Consider the following 20,789-nt stretch of genomic DNA (forward strand, 5'->3'; position numbering starts at 1 on the left):
TTCTGGACTCCCAAACCCAGGGGAAAAGACCTTGGATATTCACCCAATCCATGCCCCTTATGAACATCCATCAGAAAATAGACAATAGGTACAGGAGTAGGCCATTCTGCCCTTCGAGCCAGCACCATCATGGCTGATCATCCGCAATCAGTATCCTGTTCCTGCCTTATCCCCATAACCTTGGATTCCACTATCCTTAAGAGCTCTATCCAACTCTTTCTTGAAAGTATCCAGAGACTTGGCCTCCACAGCCTTCTGGGGCAGAGCATTCCATACACCCACCACTCTCTGGGTGAAGAAGTTTCTCTTCAACTCCGTTCTAAGTGGCCTACCCCTTGTTTTTAAACTGTGTCCTCTGGTTCAGGACTCACCCATCAGTGGAAACATGCTTCCTGCCTTCAGAGTGTCCAATCCTTTAATAATCTTGTACATCTCAATCAGATCCCCTCTCAGCCTTCCAAACTCAAGCGTACACAAGCCCAGTCACTACAATCTTTCAGCGTAAGATAGTCCCGCCATTCTGGGAATTGACCTCGTGAACCTATGCTGCATTCCCTCAATAGCCAGAATGTCTTTCCTCAAATTTGGAGACCAAAACTGCGCACAATATTCCAGGTGCAGTCTCACCAGGGCCCTGTACAGCTGCAGAAGGACCTCTTTGTTTCTATACTCAATTCCTCTTGTTATGAAGGCCAGCATGCTATTAGCTTACTTCACTGCCTGCTGTACCTGCATGCTTACTTTCATTGACTGATGTACAAGTACACCTAGATCTCCTTTACCTAACTTGACTCCATTTAGGTAGTAATCTGCCTTCCTGTACTTGCCACCACAGTGGATAACTACACATTTATCCACATTAAACACCATCTGCCATACGTCCGTCCACCCACCTAGCCTATCCAGGTCACCCTGTATTCTCCTAACATCCTCCTCATATTTCACCCTGCCACCCAGCTTTGTGTCATCAGCAAATTTGCTAATATTACTTTTAATACCTTCATCTATATCATTAATGTACATTGTAAAAAGCTGCAGTCCCAGCACTGATCCCTGCGGCATACCACTGGTCACTGCCTGCCATTATTCTTACTTTCATTATCACTATTCTTTGTTTCCTGTCAGCCAACCAATTTTCAATCCATGTCAGTATTTTGCCCTTAAAACCATGTGCCCTAATTTTGCTCACTAACCTCCTATGTGGGACTTTGTCAAAGACTTTCTGAAAGTCCAGGTATACTACATCCACTGGATCTCCCTTGTCCGTCTTCAGAGTTACATCCTCAAAAAATTCCAGAAGATTAGTCAAGCATGATTTCTCCTTCATAAATCCACACCAACCCTGACCTATCCTGTTACTGCTATCCAGATGTGTTGTAATTTCATCCTTTATAATTGACTTCAGCATTTTTCCCACCACTGAGGTCAGACTAACTGGTCTATAATTCTGTTTTCTCTCTCCCTCCCTTCTTAAAAAGTGGGACAACATTAGCCACCCTGCAATCTGCAGGAACTGATCCTGAATTTATAGAACATTGGAAAATGATCACTAATGCATCCACGATTTCTCCCAGTCTACCTGCATGTTGAAATCCCCCATAACAACTGTACTAATATCTTTGCGACAGGCCAATTTCAGCTTCTTAGTCAACTTACACACGACATCCAGGCTACTGTTTGGGGGCCTGTAGATAACTCCCATTAGAGTCTTTCTACCCTTAGAATTTCTCAGTTCTCGCCATACTGACTCTACATCCCCTGATTCTAGATCCCCCCATGCAAGGGACTGAATATCATTCCTTACCAACAGGGCTACCCCACCCCCTCTGCCAGTTAGTCTGTCCTTATGATAGCACGTATACTCTTGAATATTCATTTCCCAGGCTCTGTCCACTTGAAGCCACATCTCAGTTATCCCCACATCATCGTAACTGCCAATTTCCAAATGAGCCTCAAGCTCATCCACTTTATTTCTAATGCTTCGTGCATTCATATTTAATATTTTTAATTTGTTACTCCCCTCACCCTTCCTATCAATCCCTATTTCACTTGACCTTACGGCATGATCCTTTTCATTTGAGTTTTCTGCTCCATTGATTCCATTGTCTTTGTTGACTTCTCTTGTTCTAACTTTCTTCTTAAACTTCCAGTTTGTCCCCTCTACCCCCCCCCCCCCCCCCCCCTCACCCCCACCCCCGCTAATTTAAACGCAGCTGTGTTGCAGTGGCAAACCTACCTGCCAGAATGCTGGTCCCCCACCTATTAAGTTGCAACCCGTCCCTCTTGTATAATTTATCCTTACCACTAAACATCAGCCTCTCATGCTCCAGGGAAAATATCTCTGGCCTATTCAGCCTCCCCCTGTAGCTCAAACCCTCCAACCCTGGCAACAGCCTTGTAAATCTTTTCCAACTCCTGTCAAAGTTTCACAAAATCTTTCCTCTAGCAGAGAGACCTGAACTGAATGCAGTATTCCAAAAGTGGTCTCACCAATGTCCTGTACAGCTGCAACATGACCTCCCAACTCCTGTACTCAATGCCCTGATCAATAAAGAAAAGCATCCCAAACGCTTTCTTCACTATGTTCCTGAGACTCTGCTCTCAAGGAAGTATGAATCTACACTCCAAGATCTCTTCGTTCTACAACTTAACATTTGTATAAGTACGTGAATAGGAAAGGTTCGGAGGGATATGGCCCAATCTAGGTGGGACTAGCTTAGTTTCTGAATATAGTCAGCATGGACTAGTTGGACTGAAGGGTCTGTTTCTGTGCTGTCTGACTAACTATTCTGGACTGGTCTTGAAACCATTTTCTTGCCTTCCCCCACAAACATCCACTTCTTCGTTGTTCCAAAATCAGATGAGTTCAGCCTTGAATATATTCAATGACCCTCTGTTTTAAAAAATTCTCAAGGTCAGGTTCGTAGGAGAGTAGTCTGACACAGAACAAACGACCAAGAGGCGAGTCTGCTAGAATATGGGCATTTTATTCCCCGCAGCGTCGCCAGAACGGGTCTGGCTTATACTCACTCTACATGTTACCAAAACTGGGAGCCGTCAGTTCTCGTAGAGCGGTTGCCAACAACCCACGCTCGGCGGTTAAACGTAACCCCGGAGCAGACTCACCGAACTGGAGACTTTTCCGGCTGATATACTCTTTTCCAGATATAAACATTCATGTGAACAGCAGAAAAACACATTCCATTCTGGTTACATACAGATAATAACAGCAGAGCAAGGCTAAAAAACACATTCCATTCTGGTTACATACAGATAAGAAGATTCACACGGGACTAAGCAACACCTCCATTCCGGTTAGATTCACACATGTATTGGGACATAATTTTTAACCGTTTCACCACATTCCACTGCTTGGAATTTTACACCACACCCTCTAACTGCAGGGAGACATTCCTACTTCTGAACTCAATTCCTCTTGCTGATATACCACTTGCCTTGCTGATTGCTTGCTGCAACTGTCTGACAACTGGCAGTGACTGGTGTAGGAGGACGCTGAGGCCCCTTTGCACATCCACACATCATTCCTGATGAAGGGCTGGTACCTGAAACATCAACTCTCCTGCTCCTCGGATGCTGTCTGACCTGCGGTGCTTTTCCAGCACCACACTTTTCGACTCTGATCTCCAGCATTGGAAATTCACCTCCTTTCTGCTTTTTTTTCCATAGCAAAGGCTGTAACTTTACATTGTGGCACTCCATTTGCCATGTGTTTGCCAACTGTGATCTTCTCTACATCGTGGAGACTGAGCATAAACTTGGGGAATGGTTCGCCGAGCATCACAGCTGGGTCCGCAGAAGCCGACTGAACCTCCCAGTCACCATCCATTTTAATTCCCCTTCCCAATATGACCATCTTTGGCCTCTTCCATTGCCACAACAAAGCAAACTGCAAATTGGAGGAACAACACCTCATCTTGTGCCTGGGCAGCCTGCAGCCCTGAGGATCAACATTGAGTTCTCCAATTTCAAATCACCTCCCTTCACCACTCTGGAAAAAGGGGGAGAGAAAAGAGAGTAGCGTGCTCAGAGATGTTGGACAGGGGAAGGGCATTGCAGTGTGGGGTGAAGCTCAATCTTCATTCAGAGAGAGAGAGGGGAGCAATAGCAGCTTCAGAAGCTCATGGTCCAACTTCTGCATTTAGACAATGGGGGGGGGGGGGGGGGGGGGGTCTGACAGGCAGGAGGACAATTCCAACTCTGGACTCCTCCCGTGGGTTAAACTTGTATGTCTGATGATCTTGCTCTATGGGTTATTGACTGTGTACATTATACAACTCACGGTGGTGCTTGTTCAGTCGCCGACTTTCTCCTGATGGCTTGGTGGCATCCCCGCCTACAACAACGAGGTCAAAGGGTTAGCAGCCGGTGTCTTATTTGTCAGGAATAAAACCCTGGAAAAGGCTTGCCTTGCACTCCGGGTAGAACTCCCTTGGCGGAGGGTCCCTTTGAGACACTTCAACTGGACTTCATTGAGTTGCATTTGAGTGGGAGCAGCGGCCGAGTTGAGGTGAACCCGGGAGACTACAGCTAAGGTAAGAGTTTTTTTCAAAATTACTTACCTGTAGCGGGCATCGGTGTTTTGTTTTCTCTCTCCTTCACAGAAAGAGCGGGAGCAGCAGAGGAAGTGACGGCAAGCAGAGGGGCAGCCGGGAAGGAGAACTGTGAGTATAAATACTCACTGTTTCACCACCAACGGTCATTTGAGTGGGAGCAGCGGCCGAGTTGAGGTGAACCCGGGAGACTACAGCTAAGGTAAGAGTTTTTTTCAAAATTACTTACATGTAGCGGGCATCGGTGTTTTGTTTTCTCTCTCCTTCACAGAAAGAGCGGGAGCAGCAGAGGAAGTGACGGCAAGCAGAGGGGCAGCCGAGACCCGGAAGCAGTTAGTGTAAGCTTAGCTGGGTTAGTTTTTTCCCCCTTTAAAAGCGTGAAGGAGAGGAAGCTTGGAGTTAGAACAAACAGAGTTGTTGTCTCTGGTTTGTTACCCGTGCCACGTGATAGAGATTCGAGGAATAGGGAGAGAGAACAATTAAATGCGTGGCTTCAGGGATGGTGCAGGAGGGAGGGGTTCCAGTTTTTGGATAACTGGGGTTCTTTCTGGGGACGGTGGGACCTCTATAAACAGGATGGTCTACACCTGAACCTGAGGGGAACCAGTATCCTTGGGGGGAGGTTTGCTCGTGCTCTTGGGGGGGGTTTAAACTAACTCGGCAGGGGCATGGGAACCCAGATTGTAGCTTCAGGGTGCAGGGCCTGGAGTGTAGGGAGGTGAGGAACATGGCATCAATTTCCAAGGAGGGTGCCTGTAAACAGGAAAGTGGCTTGAAGTGTGTATACTTCAATGCAAGAAGTATACGAAATAAGGTAGGTGAACTTGCAGCGTTGGTTGGTACCTGGGACTTCGATGTTGTGGCTATTACGGAGACATGGCTAGAACAGGGACAGGATTGGCTGTTGCAGGTTCCGGGATTTAAATGTTTTAGTAGGGTCAGAGGTGGGGGTAAAAGAGGGGGAGGTGTGGCATTGCTTGTCAAAGATAGTATTACAGCGGTGGAAAGGACGATGGATGAGGACTTGCCATCTGAGGTAGTTTGGGCTGAGGTTAGGAATAGGAAAGGTGAGGTCACCCTGTTAGGAGTCTTTTACAGGCCTCCTAATAGTCCTAGAATCATTGAAGAAAGGATTGGGAAGGTGATTCAGGAGATGAGTGACAGTAATAGGGTGGTTGTTATGGGGGACTTTAACTTTCCTGATATTGATTGGGAAAGCTATAGCTCAAGTTCGTTAGATGGGTCAGTGTTTGTTCAATGTGTGCAGGAGAGTTTCCTGACACAATATGTAGACAGGCCAACAAGAGGTGAGGCCATACTGGATTTGGTTCTGGGTAACGAACCAGGCCAGGTGTTAGAATTAGAGGTAGGTGAGCACTTTGGGGATAGTGACCATAATTCGGTGATTTTTACTCTCGTGATGGAGAGGGATAAGTGTGTACTACAGGGCAAGAATTATAGCTGGGGTAAGGGAAATTATGATGCGGTGAGGCATGACTTAGGATGTGTGGCTTGGAAAAGTAGACTCCAAGGCAAGAGTGTAAATGATATGTGGAACTTGTTCAAGGGGCAACTATTGAGTGTCCTTGATAATTATGTACCTGTCAGGCAGGGAGGAAAGGGTCGTGCGAGGGAGCCGTGGTTTAATAAGGAATTGGAATCCCTTGTTAAATGGAAGAGGGCGGCCTATCTCAAGATGAGACGTGAAGGTTCAATTGGGGCGATTGAGAGTTATAGGGTAGCCAGGAAGGACCTGAAGAGAGAGCTAAAAGCAGCAAGGAGGGGACATGAAAGGTCCTTAGTAGATAGGATTAGGGAAAACCCTAAGGCTTTCTATAGGTATGTTAGGAATAAAAGAATGACTAGGGTAGGAATAGGTCCAGTCAAGGATAGTAGGGGGAAGTTGCGTGTGGAGGCGGAAGAGATTGGGGAGACACTGAATGAATACTTTTCTTCAGTATTCACTCAGGAACAGGGCATTGTTGTCGATGTGAATACTGAGGCACAAATAAGTAGAATGGATGGCTTTGAGGTATGTAGAGAAGAGGTGTTGGAAATCCTGGAAAAGGTGAAAATAGATAAGTCCCCTGGGCCTGATGGCATTTATCCTAGGATTCTCTGGGAAGCAAGGTAGGAGATTGCAGAGCCATTGGCCTTGATTTTTATGTCCTCTTTGTCTACAGGAGTAGTCCCAGAAGACTGGAGGATAGCAAATGTGGTTCCCTTGTTCAAAAAGGGGAGTAGGGATAGCCCTAGTAACTATAGGCCGGTGAGTCTCACTTCTGTTGTGGGCAAAGTCTTAGAGAGAATTGTAAGGGATAGGATTTATGCACATCTAGATAGGAATAATGTGATCAAGGATAGTCAGCATGGTTTTGTGAAGGGCAAGTCGTGCCTCACAAACCTTATTGAATTCTTTGAAAAGGTGACGAAGGAGGTTGATGAGGGGAAAGCGGTAGATGTGGTATATATGGATTTTAGTAAGGCGTTTGATTAGGTTCCCCATGGTAGGCTACTGCAGAAAATACGGAAATATGGCATTGAGGGTGAGTTGGAGGTTTGGATTAGGAATTGGCTGGATGGAAGAAGACAGAGGGTAGTAGTTGATGGCAAAGTTTCTTCATGGAGTGCCGTCACTAGCGGTGTTCCGCAAGGATCTGTTTTGGGACCATTGCTGTTTGTCATTTTTATAAATGACCTGGAAGAGGGGTTAGAAGGTTGGGTGAGCAAGTTTGCGGATGATACGAAAGTCGGAGGAGTTGTTGACAGTGAGGAAGCATGTGGCAGGTTACAGCAGGATATAGAGAAGCTGCAGAGCTGGGCAGAAAGGTGGCAGATGGAATTCAATGTAGCTAAGTGCGAGGTGATTCACTTTGGGAAGAATAACAAAAAGATGGGGTACTGGGCTAATGGTCGGATACTTGGTAGTGTGGATGAGCAGAGGGATCTTGGTGTCCATGTACACAGATCTCTGAAAGTTGCCACCCAGGTAAATAGTGCGGTGAGGAAGGCATATGGCGTACTGGCTTTTATTGGTAGAGGAATTGAGTTCCGGAGTCCTGAGGTCATGATGCAGTTGTATAAGACTCTGGTACGGCCGCATCTGGAATATTGTGTGCAGTTTTGGTCGCCATACTATAGGAAGGATGTGGAGGCATTGGAACGGGTGCAGAGGAGGTTTACCAGGATGTTGCCTGGTATGGTAGGAAAATCGTATGAGGAAAGACTGAGGCACTTGGGGCTGTTTTCACTAGAGAAAAGAAGGTTTAGGGGTGACTTGATTGAGGTGTACAAGATGATTAGGGGGTTAGATAGGAGGATAGTGGGTTAGTGTAGTTTAGGTGGGCTTGGATCGGCGCAACATCGAGGGCCCAAGGGCCTGTACTGCGCTGTATTCTTCTATGTTCTATGTTCTATGTTCTATGTCAGTGCTATAAATATGTTTAGCTTATTGTTGATGTTTTTTCTAAGTGGATTGAAGCCTACCCTTCCCCTAACACTGCTGCTGAGACTATGGTGAAGATTTTGCTGAAGGAAATTATTCCCTGCTTTGGTATACCTGCGTGCATTAGCTTGGACAATGGATCGCACTTTGTTGGTAATAGTAATGAAGAACTCTTGATGAAGTACAGATTTGAGACGGCCCAAGGAATTCCTTATGAACTCAACTTGTAAGCCTCTCTTAGTTCATCCTGGAGATCGTACCTTTTAGTTTAATTTTAATCATCCCCTTCATGTAACAGTGATGCTATTAGTACAACTTAACACTGATACCTATAAGCCAGGCTAACTGGATTCTAATAACCCAGGAGAGTAGGACATTGTTCTCCCTTCAAGAGCCCTGGCAGGCTACTCTGTTGTACTGTCACAAACAGACTACCTTTATAGCTGAAAAAGTGTTGCTGGAAAAGCGCAGCAGGTTAGGCAGCATCCAAGGAGCAGGAAAATCGATGTTTCGGGCATGAGCTCCTGCTCCTTGGATGCAGCCTGACATCCTGCGCTTTTCCAGCAACACATTTTCAGCTCTGATCTCCAGTCCTCACTTTCTCCTCGAAGACTACCTTTATACACAAGTTTACAAAGGCTATACTGTCACAAACAGAAAAAGTTAACAAAAGCACTGCATGTTCTGAACTAGACAGATAATAGTGAAGGACAATAATTCAAGGGAGAAGTCAATTTGTAGCGAGTTTCATTTTGAGGTCAGAATCAAATTGTTATTAATTTCACAAAGGAACAGCCATGAATGTTATCACTTGGTGTCCTGTTTATACAGATTCACTGATGTTCAGGCAAACGTTCTTAATTGTCTTACTCTCCCTGTCTATTTTCTATTGTGCAGCAAATGTGTTATATAATTCAAAATTAAACATTTTAGTCAAAATGTTTAAGGATAGGTTTTCCTCCTGCCACCTGTTTGCTGAAGTCCTGAACTGCAGGGTCGTATGAGAATTGCTTTAATGGAACCAGCTATGGGTGTGCATGTTCCACATAACATCTCCTGCCTATTTGAGACTTGTCTCACCCACTCCTGTAAGACAAAGGGGCCATATACCTCCTGCAGGTTCGGTGGGTTAGCCATGGGAAATGCAGGGTTATAGTTTCATAGTAATAGAAGCAGGAATAGGCCATTTGGCCCTTCCAGCCTGCTCCGCCATTCATTAAGATCAGGACTGATCTATCCATTAGATGAGCTCCTCCTCCCTGCATTGTCCCAGCTACCCTTAATTCCCAGACTCAACAGAGACACTCGGCCTTGCAGCTGTACTGCTACCTGATAAACAAATTCTTTCCTTGCATGGGAATATCCTTCTCTTTGCAAGGACCTATTGTACACATCAGCTACTAACCAACACTGTCCAGACACTACGTCGCTGGGCAAAGTGACTTCGTTGCTCAATATCCTGCAATTACCAGTTTGCTAAGTGTTAAATGACTGTACCCTATATAATCACATAACTCTCTGTTTCTCATCGGAGTGACTTGTGAGTATTAGATCGACTTGGCTCTCCCCGTGAGCTCCCGAACAAACAGTCAATAACTCAAGGTTTGTGTGTCATGATTACTTATCCAATACTTATTGGACTACTACGAGCAACTCACCCACAGCATAATCCACTTCCATCCCCAACATGGATCAAGACACCATCCTTTTTTGCCAGACAAGTAAATGTGTCAAGCTCAGGAAACAAAGCCTGTCAAACATTAATAGACACAGATCGAAACCAACCTTTTCCAGAGTTTGTCCCTTCACCTCGATTGACTTTCTTTTTCCCTCAGCTCCTACAAACCAACAGCTGATCCCAAGGATGAGAAAAGAAATGGGAAAGGGGACGAGAAAAGAGAGTGCGGTACTCCCAGATGTTAAACAGAGGAAAGAAGTTGCAGTCTGGACTGAAGCTCAATCTTCATTCAGAGAGAGAGGAGCAACAACAACTTCAGAAGCTCATGGTCGAACTTCCACATTCAGCCAATGGCGGGGGTTTTAATTGGCAGGAGGACCAGACTCCTTCCGGTCCTCCTGGGATTCCCAAAGGTTGGTCGCACCGTCCATCAGAACGACGAGGAGCGGGGCCCCATTCCGATCTCACACATGCGCACCATGAACATTGCACACAGCCGATAGAGCAGTATCTGGGTCGCATGGGATTTTGGGTAGTACATCAGCCATGAAAGAGATGAAATCAAGAGTCCCATATGCCTTCTTAACGGCCCTTTTTCATGTGTTCCTGACGTACACGCCAGGAGCCAATCTTTAATCGATTTTCAATTGATCCACTGAGTGAAACACGACAGGTGTTTAACTCGAAACTCTATTTCCAATTCAGTGTCAGTATATCGCTCTTTATCCGTCCTCAAATAATGACCAAATCAAAGCCCGACGTCTGTTCCACCTGAACGTCAATTTTTTTTTAGTTTGCAGATTCCAACCATTTATTAAAAGTTATTCATAGTACATGAGCATTGCTGGCTGGCCAGCATTTAATTCCGCTTGAAAAGGTAATGCTGACCTGCCTTCTTCAACTGCTGTGGTCCACACGCTGTACGGTGATACATAATGTCCTTACGGAGCGTATTCCAGGATTTAGACCCAGAAACACTGATGGAACAGCAATATATTTACAAGTCAAGATGATGAGTGGCTTGGAGGTGTACTTGCAAGAAGTTGTGTTCCCAAGTATCTGTTGCCTGATCCTTCTAGATGGAAGTGGTTGTTGGTTTGGAAGGTATTTTTTAAGGATCTTTGGTGAATTTCAGTGTTGTGTCTTGTAGATCATACACACTACTGCTTCTGAACAGTGGGGCAGAGGGAGTGGATGTATGTGGAGATGGTGCCAATCAAGCAGGCGACTTTGTCCTGGATGGTATCAAGCTTTTTGAATGTTGTTGAAGCTGCCCCCATCCAAACTGGTGGGAGAGTATTCCATTACACTGCTGACTTGTGCCTTGTAGAAGATGGGCAGGGTTTGGGGAGTTTCTCGCCTCAATATTCCTGACCTGTTGCCTGCTCTTTGTTGCCATTGTGTCTGTTGTTAGTCAAGTTGAGTTTCTGGTCAATGGTAAACCCCAAAAATGTTGATAGTGGGGTGTTTAGTGACAGTAACACTGTTGAATATCACGGGCCGTGGTCAGGTTATCTCTTTTGGGGATGAGTCATTGTTTGACATTGGCGTGGCATTCATGTTACTTGCCACTCATCAGCCCATTGGATATTGTTAAGATCTTGTTGCATTTCAAACTGAACTGCTTCAGTTTGTGAGGAGTTGTGAATCGTGCTGAACATTGTGCAATTATTGGCGAATATTTCCACCTCTGACCTTATGATGGAGGAAGGTCATTGATGAAGATGGTTGAGCCTAAGACACTACCCTATGAATTCCTGCAGAGACGTCCTGGAACTGAGATGACTGACCTCCAACAACCACAGCCATCTCTCGATGTGCCAGGTATACCTTAACAATTAAGATACACAACAATTATTTTAAAACAAATTGAAGGAATACATACGAGACACCCCTCTTCCGGGAGACTCCAGTGAAAGTTTTTCTGTTCCAGAAATAACCTAAGTGTTGACTGTCATCAACCTTTTTGATGTTGGCCAGCCACATCTCCCCCTGTCTATTCCCCCCCATCACCCACAGCTCCCACTGTCTGTTCTCCCCCGCCATCCACAGCGCCCCTTGTCCATTCTCTTTCCATCTGCAGCTTCTTGTCCATTCTCCCTCTATACTCCAAACACCCTGTCCATTCTCTCTCACGTAACTCTCTGCAACCCTGTCATTTCATTCCTCACCCTCTGCCTTCTGACCAGTCTTTCTACACACCCTCTGCCCCCATCTATTCTCTCTCAACACACCCTCTGTCCCATTTCTATTCTTCCAGGCCTCCACCATCTCCTCTCTATCCATTCTCTCTCTCTCCCTCCCCCCACCATCTGCCACCCCCGCCCCTTCTCTCTCCCCTGTTGTGGGGAAAAACACCAGGCTCGGATTCAGAATTGAGGTTCAATGACAGAGTTTATTGCACGAGAAAATACCGGGGCTCCGGGGAGAGAAAGACACCCAACAGCACAGTGTCAGCTGCAAGACTTCTCTCGACCCGGAGCACAGGTCAAGAAACTTTTATACATCTTGTGATACAATCGGTCAGGGATGAGATTATTGTCTTTGCAACATGATTTGTTTATGGTAATCATTGTAGAATCGTTGATAGTTTCGGTACAGTCTTTGTCAGTTCAGGCACAGCCTTTGTTAATTTCCGCACAGTCGTTGTCAGTTTCAGTGCAGACATTGTCCATTTCAATGTCTGCATGGAAATCCATTGTTGTAGTAATGGGCGCTAATTGCTCTTCCTGAGAAGGAGGATTCTTGCAGCCCTGGCTATTAGCATTTGGTATTGAGTCTGTATCAAGCTGTTAGCACTTCTATAATGGGTGTTGGCCGGACCCACACACTTCGGCGGGCAGTGTTCATTACTCATGAGTATTCTCTCCCCCACCCGCCTTAAACTAATCACCTGGGTTGTGAGTCCATTGTGCTGGCATTCTGGTGGCCCCAGGCAGTGTCTGTATCAGCTCTGCTGTTTCTCTCCGTATTGTGATCCGGTGGCCATCTTGTGTGTCAAGTTGACCAACTGATGGCTCAGTGGTCATCTTGTGTATCCGTGTGCCTAGTATCACCCTGCCCTGTGCCATCTCCCACTTCTCCGCCACGCCCAAACTCTCTCCCCCGCCCAATCTCTCTATCAACCCCACTTATTCTCTCTCTCTCTGTTCCCCTCCCCACAGTTTCTCTCTATCCCCTCCATTTTCTCCCTCTCTGTCCTCCATCCATTCTGTCTCTTTTCTCCACAGCCCCCACCACACCCGTCCTTTCTCATGCCTCGAACCAGCTTTGACCGCTGTATTAAGCCCTTCAAAAGGACACACACACACACACACAGAAAATGGATGGTGATGACTCTGCCAGGGAGTTGGGAGTGGTGAGAAATGGCTGATCTTCAAAATTGAGAATACCTAAAATGATATCTTCAGAAACATCGTTAAAGTCCGAAAGCACGTTTAAGTTTTTCAAAGTTTAGAAATCTTTCTAAAACTTTCACTGAAATAAGCACAGTCAGGCCACAGCTCAGGAGAGGCTGGGAGGTGTGAATGGGCGAAAGTGAGGACTGCAGGTGCTGGAGATTAGAGTGGTGCTGGAAAAGCACAGCAGGTCAGGCAGCATTCAAGGCTTTTGTCTGAAACGTCGATTTTCCTGCTCCCTTGGATGCTGCCTGACCTGCTGTGCATTTCCAGCACCACTCTGATCTTGACTGTAAAGGGTGAATGGTTAAGTTGTTCCAACTATCTAGAAATAGCGTCACAGAGCACAGAAACATACCCTTCGGTCTATGCCGACCAGATATCCTGAATTAATCTCGTGACCCATTTGCCAGTATTTGCCCCTTATCCCTCTGAATCTGTCCGATTCATATCCCCATCCAGATGCATTTTAAATACTATCATTGTACTAGCCTCCACCACTTCCTGTGGCTGATACGCACCACCGTCTGTTCAAAAAGGTTACCCCTCAGAAACCTTTCCCCTCTCACCCTAAATCCATGCCCTCCAGTTCTGGACTCGCCCCCAACGTGGTGAAAAGACATACAAAAGTTGAGCAGCCAGACAGAATGCAAAAGCAATGAAGTGTCGAACCACAGCGAAAAAACAAATTGTAGCTCGACCCCTTTTTTGTCCTATTGGCATTTGGACTCTTAAAATCTGACAGGAACAGCAGCATCCCCAATGATCATACTGTGCATGTTTTCCAGTGTCAGTAACGCAGTGCACATGCCCACCAGTGTCAGCCAAATTCACGGCATGCTCATCGCTTTCCGCAAAAAAAGGCCCGCGACCTTCCTTTGATGGCCCAATAGGAAACCCTGGAGGACCGGGAGGATACTGGTCCTCCTGCCAGTCAGAGTCACTGCTTTGTCTGAATGCGAAAGTTGGACCATGAGTTTTTGAAGCTGCTACTCCTGCTACGCTCTTTCTGAATCAACATTGAGCTTCACCCAGACTGCAAATTCCTTCCTCTGTCTAAGATCTGTGAGTACGGCACTCTCTTTTCTCGCCCCCTTTTCCATTTCTATTTCTTTCCGGAATTCAATTGTTGGCTTGCAGCAACTGAAAGGAAAGGGGGTGAACCCAGGAAGGGAACAGGCTCTGGAAACGTGGTTCAGGTCTGTGTCTCAATTGGCAAAATAGACAGGCAGGAAGATGGAAGGACACAGCAAACAAGGCAGCATCAGGAAGTGGAGAAGTCGATGTTTCGGGTGTAACCCTTCCTCAGGACTGGGGATGGGTGCTGGGGCGCTGGCCGGGGGCTAAAGTGGGGATAAGTGAAGACAGGGAGAGGGTACGGCCTGATGAGTCAATGGGTGGAAGAAATCGGGTTAGTGAAAGGGAGAAGTGGAAATGAGGGGCACGGGGCTGAGAAGGGAGTCGGGGGATGGAAAGGGAGGTTATTTGAAATTGGAGAACTTGATGTTGAGTCCTACAGGCTGTAGGCTGCCCGGACGGAAGATGGGGTGTTGTTCCCCCAATTTGCAGGTTGGTTCGTTGTGGCAATAGAGGAAGGCTAAGATGTTCTTGTCAGAAAGGGAGTGGCAAGGGGAATTAAAATGAGTGGTGACTGGGAGGTCTGGTCAGCCTCTGCAGACCCAGCTGTGATGCTCGCCAATCTGTTCCCCAAGTTTACGCTCGGTCTTCCCAATGTAGAGAAGACCACAATTTACAAACACGTGGCAAATGCAGTATCTCAATGTGATGTTGTAGCCATTGCTGTGAAAAAAAAGCAGAAAGGAGATGTATTGTTTAAATGGTGATATATTGGGATGTGGAGCAAGTGAGAACTGCAGATGCTGGAGATTAGAGTCAAAGTGTGGGGCTGGAAAAAGGCAGTAGGTCAGGCAGCATCCGAGGACCAGGAGAGTCGACATTTCGATCCCGAGTCCTTCACCAGGAATGATGTGTGGATGTATAAAGGGGCCTCTGCATCCTTCTACACCAGTCACTGCCAGTTGTCAGACAGGTGCAGGTGAAGAGCTTTTGCCTGAAATGTCGATTTTTCCTGTTCCTCAGATGCTGCCTGATCGGCTGTGCTTTTCCAGCATCACTCTAATCTCGACTCTGATTTCCAGCATCTACAGTCCTCACTTTTGCCTGGACAGGTGCAGCAAGCAATCAGCAAGGCAAGGGGTATATTAACAAGAGGAATTGAGTTCAGAAGTGGGGATGTCTTCCTGCGTTAGGGGGTCATTGAACATTATTCAAGGCTGAGTTCATCTGATTTTTGAACATCAAAGAAGGGGATGTTTCTGGGGGAAGGCAAGTAAATGATTTAACACCAGTATAGAACAGTTACAGAGTCAGACACCAACAGAACCAGACCCTTTAGTCAAACTAGTCTAAGGCCGACTATATTCACAAACTAAACTAATTCCACCTACCTGTGATTGGCACATATTCCTCCGAACCTTTCCTATTCATATACTTATCCAAATGTCTTTTCAATGTTGTTACTCAACCTGCATCCACATTCATTCCACGTACAAACCACTCTGTGTAAAAAGAAAAGTGCCCCCCACTGCCTTTTCAAAATCTTTTCTCCACTCACCTTCAAATTTGGTGCCTAATCTTGAAACCCCCACCCCCACCTTAGGGAAAGGATACCCAGCGGTCACCTCATCTCTGCACCACTTGATTTTATAAACCTCTGTCAGGTCACCTCAAGAACGTCTCCATCTCAATCTTAAATATCCTCGGTGACCTGGCCTCCACAGCCTTCTGTGGCAGTGAATTCCATAGATTCACCACTCTCTGGCTGAAGAGGTTTCTCCTTACCTCCATTCTGAAAGGTCTTCCCTTTACTCTAAGGCTGTGCCCACTGGTTCTAATCCCTCCAACCAATGGAAACACCTTTTCCAAATTCCACTCTGTCCAGGCTGTTCAGTATTCCTTGTTTCAATTAGGTTCCTCCCCCCCACACACACACACCAAAGGGCCTGTTTCCGTGCTGTATGACTCTAATCTTCTTCGATGAAAGCAGAAGTGTGATTGTGAAGGCTGGAGTTTCAGAGCAGCTTTCAAAGATGTTTTGCCCTTAATGGGAGCAGAAGTTACAATGAAATCTTGCATTTGTGAGACAGCAACTGAGTGAGTGAGTACATCTGAGGTTTTGGTAGAAAATGGGAATTCATTGCACTGTGGGGATGAAACTTTACCCTATCCAGTCATTTCTGCTGGTGAATGAAACCAGGCTCAAGATTAGGAGGAGTAAATTTAGGACAGAGATGAGGAGGAACTGCTTTTCCTGGAATGTTGTGAATCTATGGAATTCTCTGTCCAAGGAAGCAGCAGAGGCAGCTTCATTAAGTATATTCAAGACATAGTTGGATGGGTTTTTGCATGATAGGGGAATGAAGGGTAGTTGGGACAATGCAGGGAGGAGGAGCTGAGACAATGGATAGATCAGCCATAATCTTAATGCATGGTGGAGCAGGCTGGATGGGCCAAATAGCCTACTCCTGCTTCTATTACTCCGAAACTATAACCCTGCATTTCCCATGGCTAACCCACCTAACCTGCACATCCCTTGACATTCTGGGCAATTTAGCATGGCCAATCCAAATCAAGGCCAGTGAGTAATGTAGTGATGTGGAAAATGAACATAAGAGAATGATAGAGAGGGACAAGGAGAGTAAATGTACTAGCGATCAAAACTGGATACCAAACGTCACAAAAATTGAAACTAAAAATGGTGTGTCTCTATGTGTGCTGCGTTGTGACAAAAGTGAATGAATTGACTACACACATTGAAGTGAATAATTGCGATCTGACACTCCCTACAGAGACATGGCTTCAGGGTGACAAGGATTGGATCCTGAATATTGAAGGTGTCCTCAAATGGGAAGCTAGGTAAAGGTGGAGGGTTGGCACTGCTAATCAAAGCACTGATCACAGGGTAGTCTGGTGTCAGCTCAGATTTCAGGTCCTGATTTCTCTGTCCTCTGTTGATCTCCCTGTTCCCTTCTGCACCTTCTGGAACAATAAAACATTCAGTCAATCAAGTCCCAGCTCACAATCTCCCAGCCTGTCAACCATCCAGGCACAGTGTAGTCACAGCAGGGAATCACACAAGAAAAATGATACCAAATTTGAAATAAATAGGTGCTTGTGTTTAATGTTTGTTCATTAGGAAGTAAACCAGAAATAGGGCTCTCCCAGGATTCTTATACTGCCCTATTTGAGGAATTCTCTTCCCCCTTATATCTAACTATTAGTACCCAGCTATGATTTACAACAATACTTACCCCAACAGAAGTAAGGCATCTGTTCTCAAATAGACAGAGACATACAGGATGGATATAGACTTTTTCTCTCTCTCATGCGCGCACACACCACACACACACATTCACTCCCGTGGACTTGTTTGTGTATGTTTGCAGAATTATATTTTCAGAGCTGGGCTGAAATGTCACTTTTTGTTATAAAACTTTAAGTTCTCTTGAGAAGGTGCCTTACAGGTAGTTCTGGAATTTGCATGTTAATGACCCAATCGAAAAGATGAAAGACTGAACAATCCAGGTTTATTCAACATGTCATTTCAATGACATGGACACTGTCATTTCAGTGGCAGATCACTGTCATGTTTTTCCATAAATTCTATGTCTTATGACCTTATTCTCCACAACCACCTAATGAAGGAGCAGTACTCCAAATGCTAGTGTTTAAAAGAAACCTATTGGTCTCCAACCTGGTGTTGTATGATTTGTAACTTTATCCATTTTAGGGGGGATTTGCTATGCTAAATTATCCATAGTGTATAGGGATGTGCAGGTTAGGGTGGATTGGCGGTTCTAAATTACCCATTGTGCCCGAGGAGGGGGGTGGGTGTGGGGGAGATGTAAAAGAGATCTCAGGGGCAACGTTTTTGATGGAGAGGGTGGTGCAGTTATGGAATGAGCTGCCAGACGAGGTGGTGGGGTCTGGTACAATTCCAACAGTTAAAAGGCATGTGGATAGGTGTATGAATACGAAGGGTTCAGTGGATCGGGACCAAGTGATGGCAAATGCGACTGGAGTCACAGAGATGTACAGCACGGAAACAGACCCTTTTGTCCAACTCATTCTTGCCGAACAGATAGCCAACCCAATGTAGTCCCAGCTGCCAGCACCCGGCCCATATAGGGGCCAAGTGATGGCAAATGTGACTAGATTAATTTACGATACCTGGTCAGCTCGGACAAGTTGGGCCTAAGGGTCTGTTTCCGTGCTGTATGATTCTAATTATCTTTGGTGAAAGCAGAAGTGTGGTTGTGAAGGCTGGACTTTCAGAGCAGCTTTCAAAGATGTTTTGACCTGACTGGGAGCAGAAGAGTTTCACTGACGTATGTCGGTGTTAATGCCTTGATGTCTCAATTTGCTCCCACCTTCCTGGGGACGTTAACCATTTTGTTCCACAAATAGCTGCATTGCAGGTTACCCCATGAATTGACACACTTATGTTTGCTTCCCAGAATCAGACCTGCTCACTGCCAACTGTATCCCAGTGTTGTGGAGTTATCCAAAATGCAGAGAGATGTCAGTCTTTAGGTTTTTGCTTTTCTGCCCCTTTAAGATCCTGAATCAGCACCTTCAGGGAATTAGTTAGAGCAGAGTGAGAACAGAGGGGAAGGGAGAGTGGGATGGTGCTTTCAATTTTGTGGAATAACAAAAGAAAAGAATATTCCACAGAAAGTAGAATTCCTTGTTCAGAATTTCTACCCTGCACTGACAGTGATGGCTTTTGTAATCTCTCTTTACAGAGTATTTGAAGATCTGAAGACGGAAGTTTCAAAACCAACAGATGAAGGCTTTATGCCCAAACTGTTGACTCTCCTGCTCCTCAGATGCTGCCTGACCTGCTGTGCTTTTCCAGCACTGCACTTTTCAAATCTGACTCTCCAGTGTCTGCAGTCCTCACTTTGACAGTCACTCAATCCATCGGGATTGCAACAGTTTTCAACTATGATTCTGTGAGAAGGAGCAAAGCGTTTTGGTTCCTGTTTGGGGACGTTTTCAGCATCAGTGGGACTGGATGAGAGACCCTACCGTTGCAGTGCACTGAGTGTGGAGCCTGAAGCAGTTATATGGCCTGGAAAGAGGAATTCACAGTGGGGATAGGCTCTGCACACGTTTGTGTGTGGCTGACGCTCCGGCCATGGAGAAACCAGAGGAATCCCACCCTGTGGTGAAACTGTGGAAGTGTGGCAACTGCAAAAAAGGCTTCCATTTCCCATCTGCCCTGGAGACTCATCGGCACAGCCACACTTTGGAGAGGCGATTCCCCTGCCCTGTCTGTGGGAAGGGCTTCAGTGATTCCACCAACCTCCACACCCACCAGCGGGTCCACATGGGGGAGAGGCCCTTCAGCTGCCACTAGTGTGGAAAGGCCTTTTCCCAGGCCTCCAACCTCCAGACCCACCAGCGGGTCCACACGGGGGAGAGGCCCTTCAGCTGCCTCGAGTGCGGGAAGGCCTTCACCCGCTCCTCCTACCTGGTGAGCCACCAGCGAGTTCGTGTGCCATCGCAGGGGGATTGAAGGAATGATGGCCGAGTGCCATTATCGACTGGACTATCAACTCGGTTCCGGGGATTCCCGGGTTCGATTCCCATCGCGGTAGATGGTGGAATTGGAATTTAGTCAGAAATCTGGAGTTCAGAATCTAACGGTGAAACCATTGTCGGTGAGGTCGGGGTGGAAGAAAACCCCCACCTGATTCACTCAGTTCTTTTTTAGGGAAATAAACTGTCGTTGTGGGAGAGGATTCACTCAGTCGTCCCAGCTGCATCCTTTACCCGGTCTGGCCTACACGTGACTCCAGACCCACAGCAGTATGGTTGACTCTGAACTGCCCATCCAACTTACTTGGATACAGGATAAGGGTTGAAAAAGCTGAGTGAGGCAATACTTTCTCCGGGTTAAGGATGTACCAAGGATCCAATTACAAAGGGCAACTTGGTGGTGACCAATAATGAAGAAAGTGAGGGGTTGGAGGGAGTGTGTGCACTTTGACTGTGGGCTGTTTTTAAAACATTGCTACTTTTTCTATGCCTTTCTGCTGGGAGATTCTGAAGCTGTAACAAAGTTGGGTCGCAATAAAGATTACCTGAACTTCACGCCGAGCTCAGACTCTCATTGAGAGCTTTGAATTGCAACAGATTTTTGTTTTAAAACTGCACGTTTCGTACAGGTGAAAGTGAGAACTGCTGATGCTGGAGATCAGAGTCAAGATGAGTGGTGCTGGCAAAGCACAGCAGGTCAGGCAGCATCTGAGGAGCAGGAAAATCGACATTTCGGGCAATATTGATTTTCCTGCTCCTCAGATGCTGCCTGACCTGCTGTGCTCATTTCTGACAGCTTCCGGGACGATGTTTCCAATGTTGTGTATCAGTTGCAGCAGTGAATGAGTAGCCAGTATTGTTAGAAATTGTGAATTTTTCAGGAGTGCAGGTACTAAATCATCCCATTGTCATTGTACAGTTTCCTGGCAGCACTGGGAGGTGTGGTTGTGTCCACTGGAAACGATGTGGAGGTGCCGGTGTTGGACTGGGGTGGATAAAGTTAAAAATCACACAACACCAGGTTATCTTCCAAATGATTTATTTGGAAGCACTGGCTTTTTTAGATTAGATTA

The 20,789-nt window shown here is 46.1% G+C and overlaps 1 long non-coding RNA gene across 1 annotated transcript; it reads left to right on the forward strand.

Annotated features, from left to right (window-relative positions):
* Window positions 1–4,219: 4,219 nt before the first annotated feature.
* On the forward strand, window positions 4,220–20,265 carry LOC148144296 (uncharacterized). The gene is made up of 3 exons (XR_015751449.1): window positions 4,220–4,773; window positions 8,043–8,242; window positions 18,918–20,265. It is a non-coding gene; the product is annotated as an uncharacterized LOC148144296 (long non-coding RNA).
* The last annotated feature ends 524 nt before the right edge of the window (window positions 20,266–20,789 follow it).

This window comes from Chiloscyllium plagiosum, unplaced genomic scaffold (genome assembly GCF_037043375.1).
Source record: "Chiloscyllium plagiosum isolate Xiang-an unplaced genomic scaffold, Cpla_swu_hap1 HiC_scaffold_27, whole genome shotgun sequence".
Taxonomy (NCBI): domain Eukaryota; kingdom Metazoa; phylum Chordata; class Chondrichthyes; order Orectolobiformes; family Hemiscylliidae; genus Chiloscyllium; species Chiloscyllium plagiosum.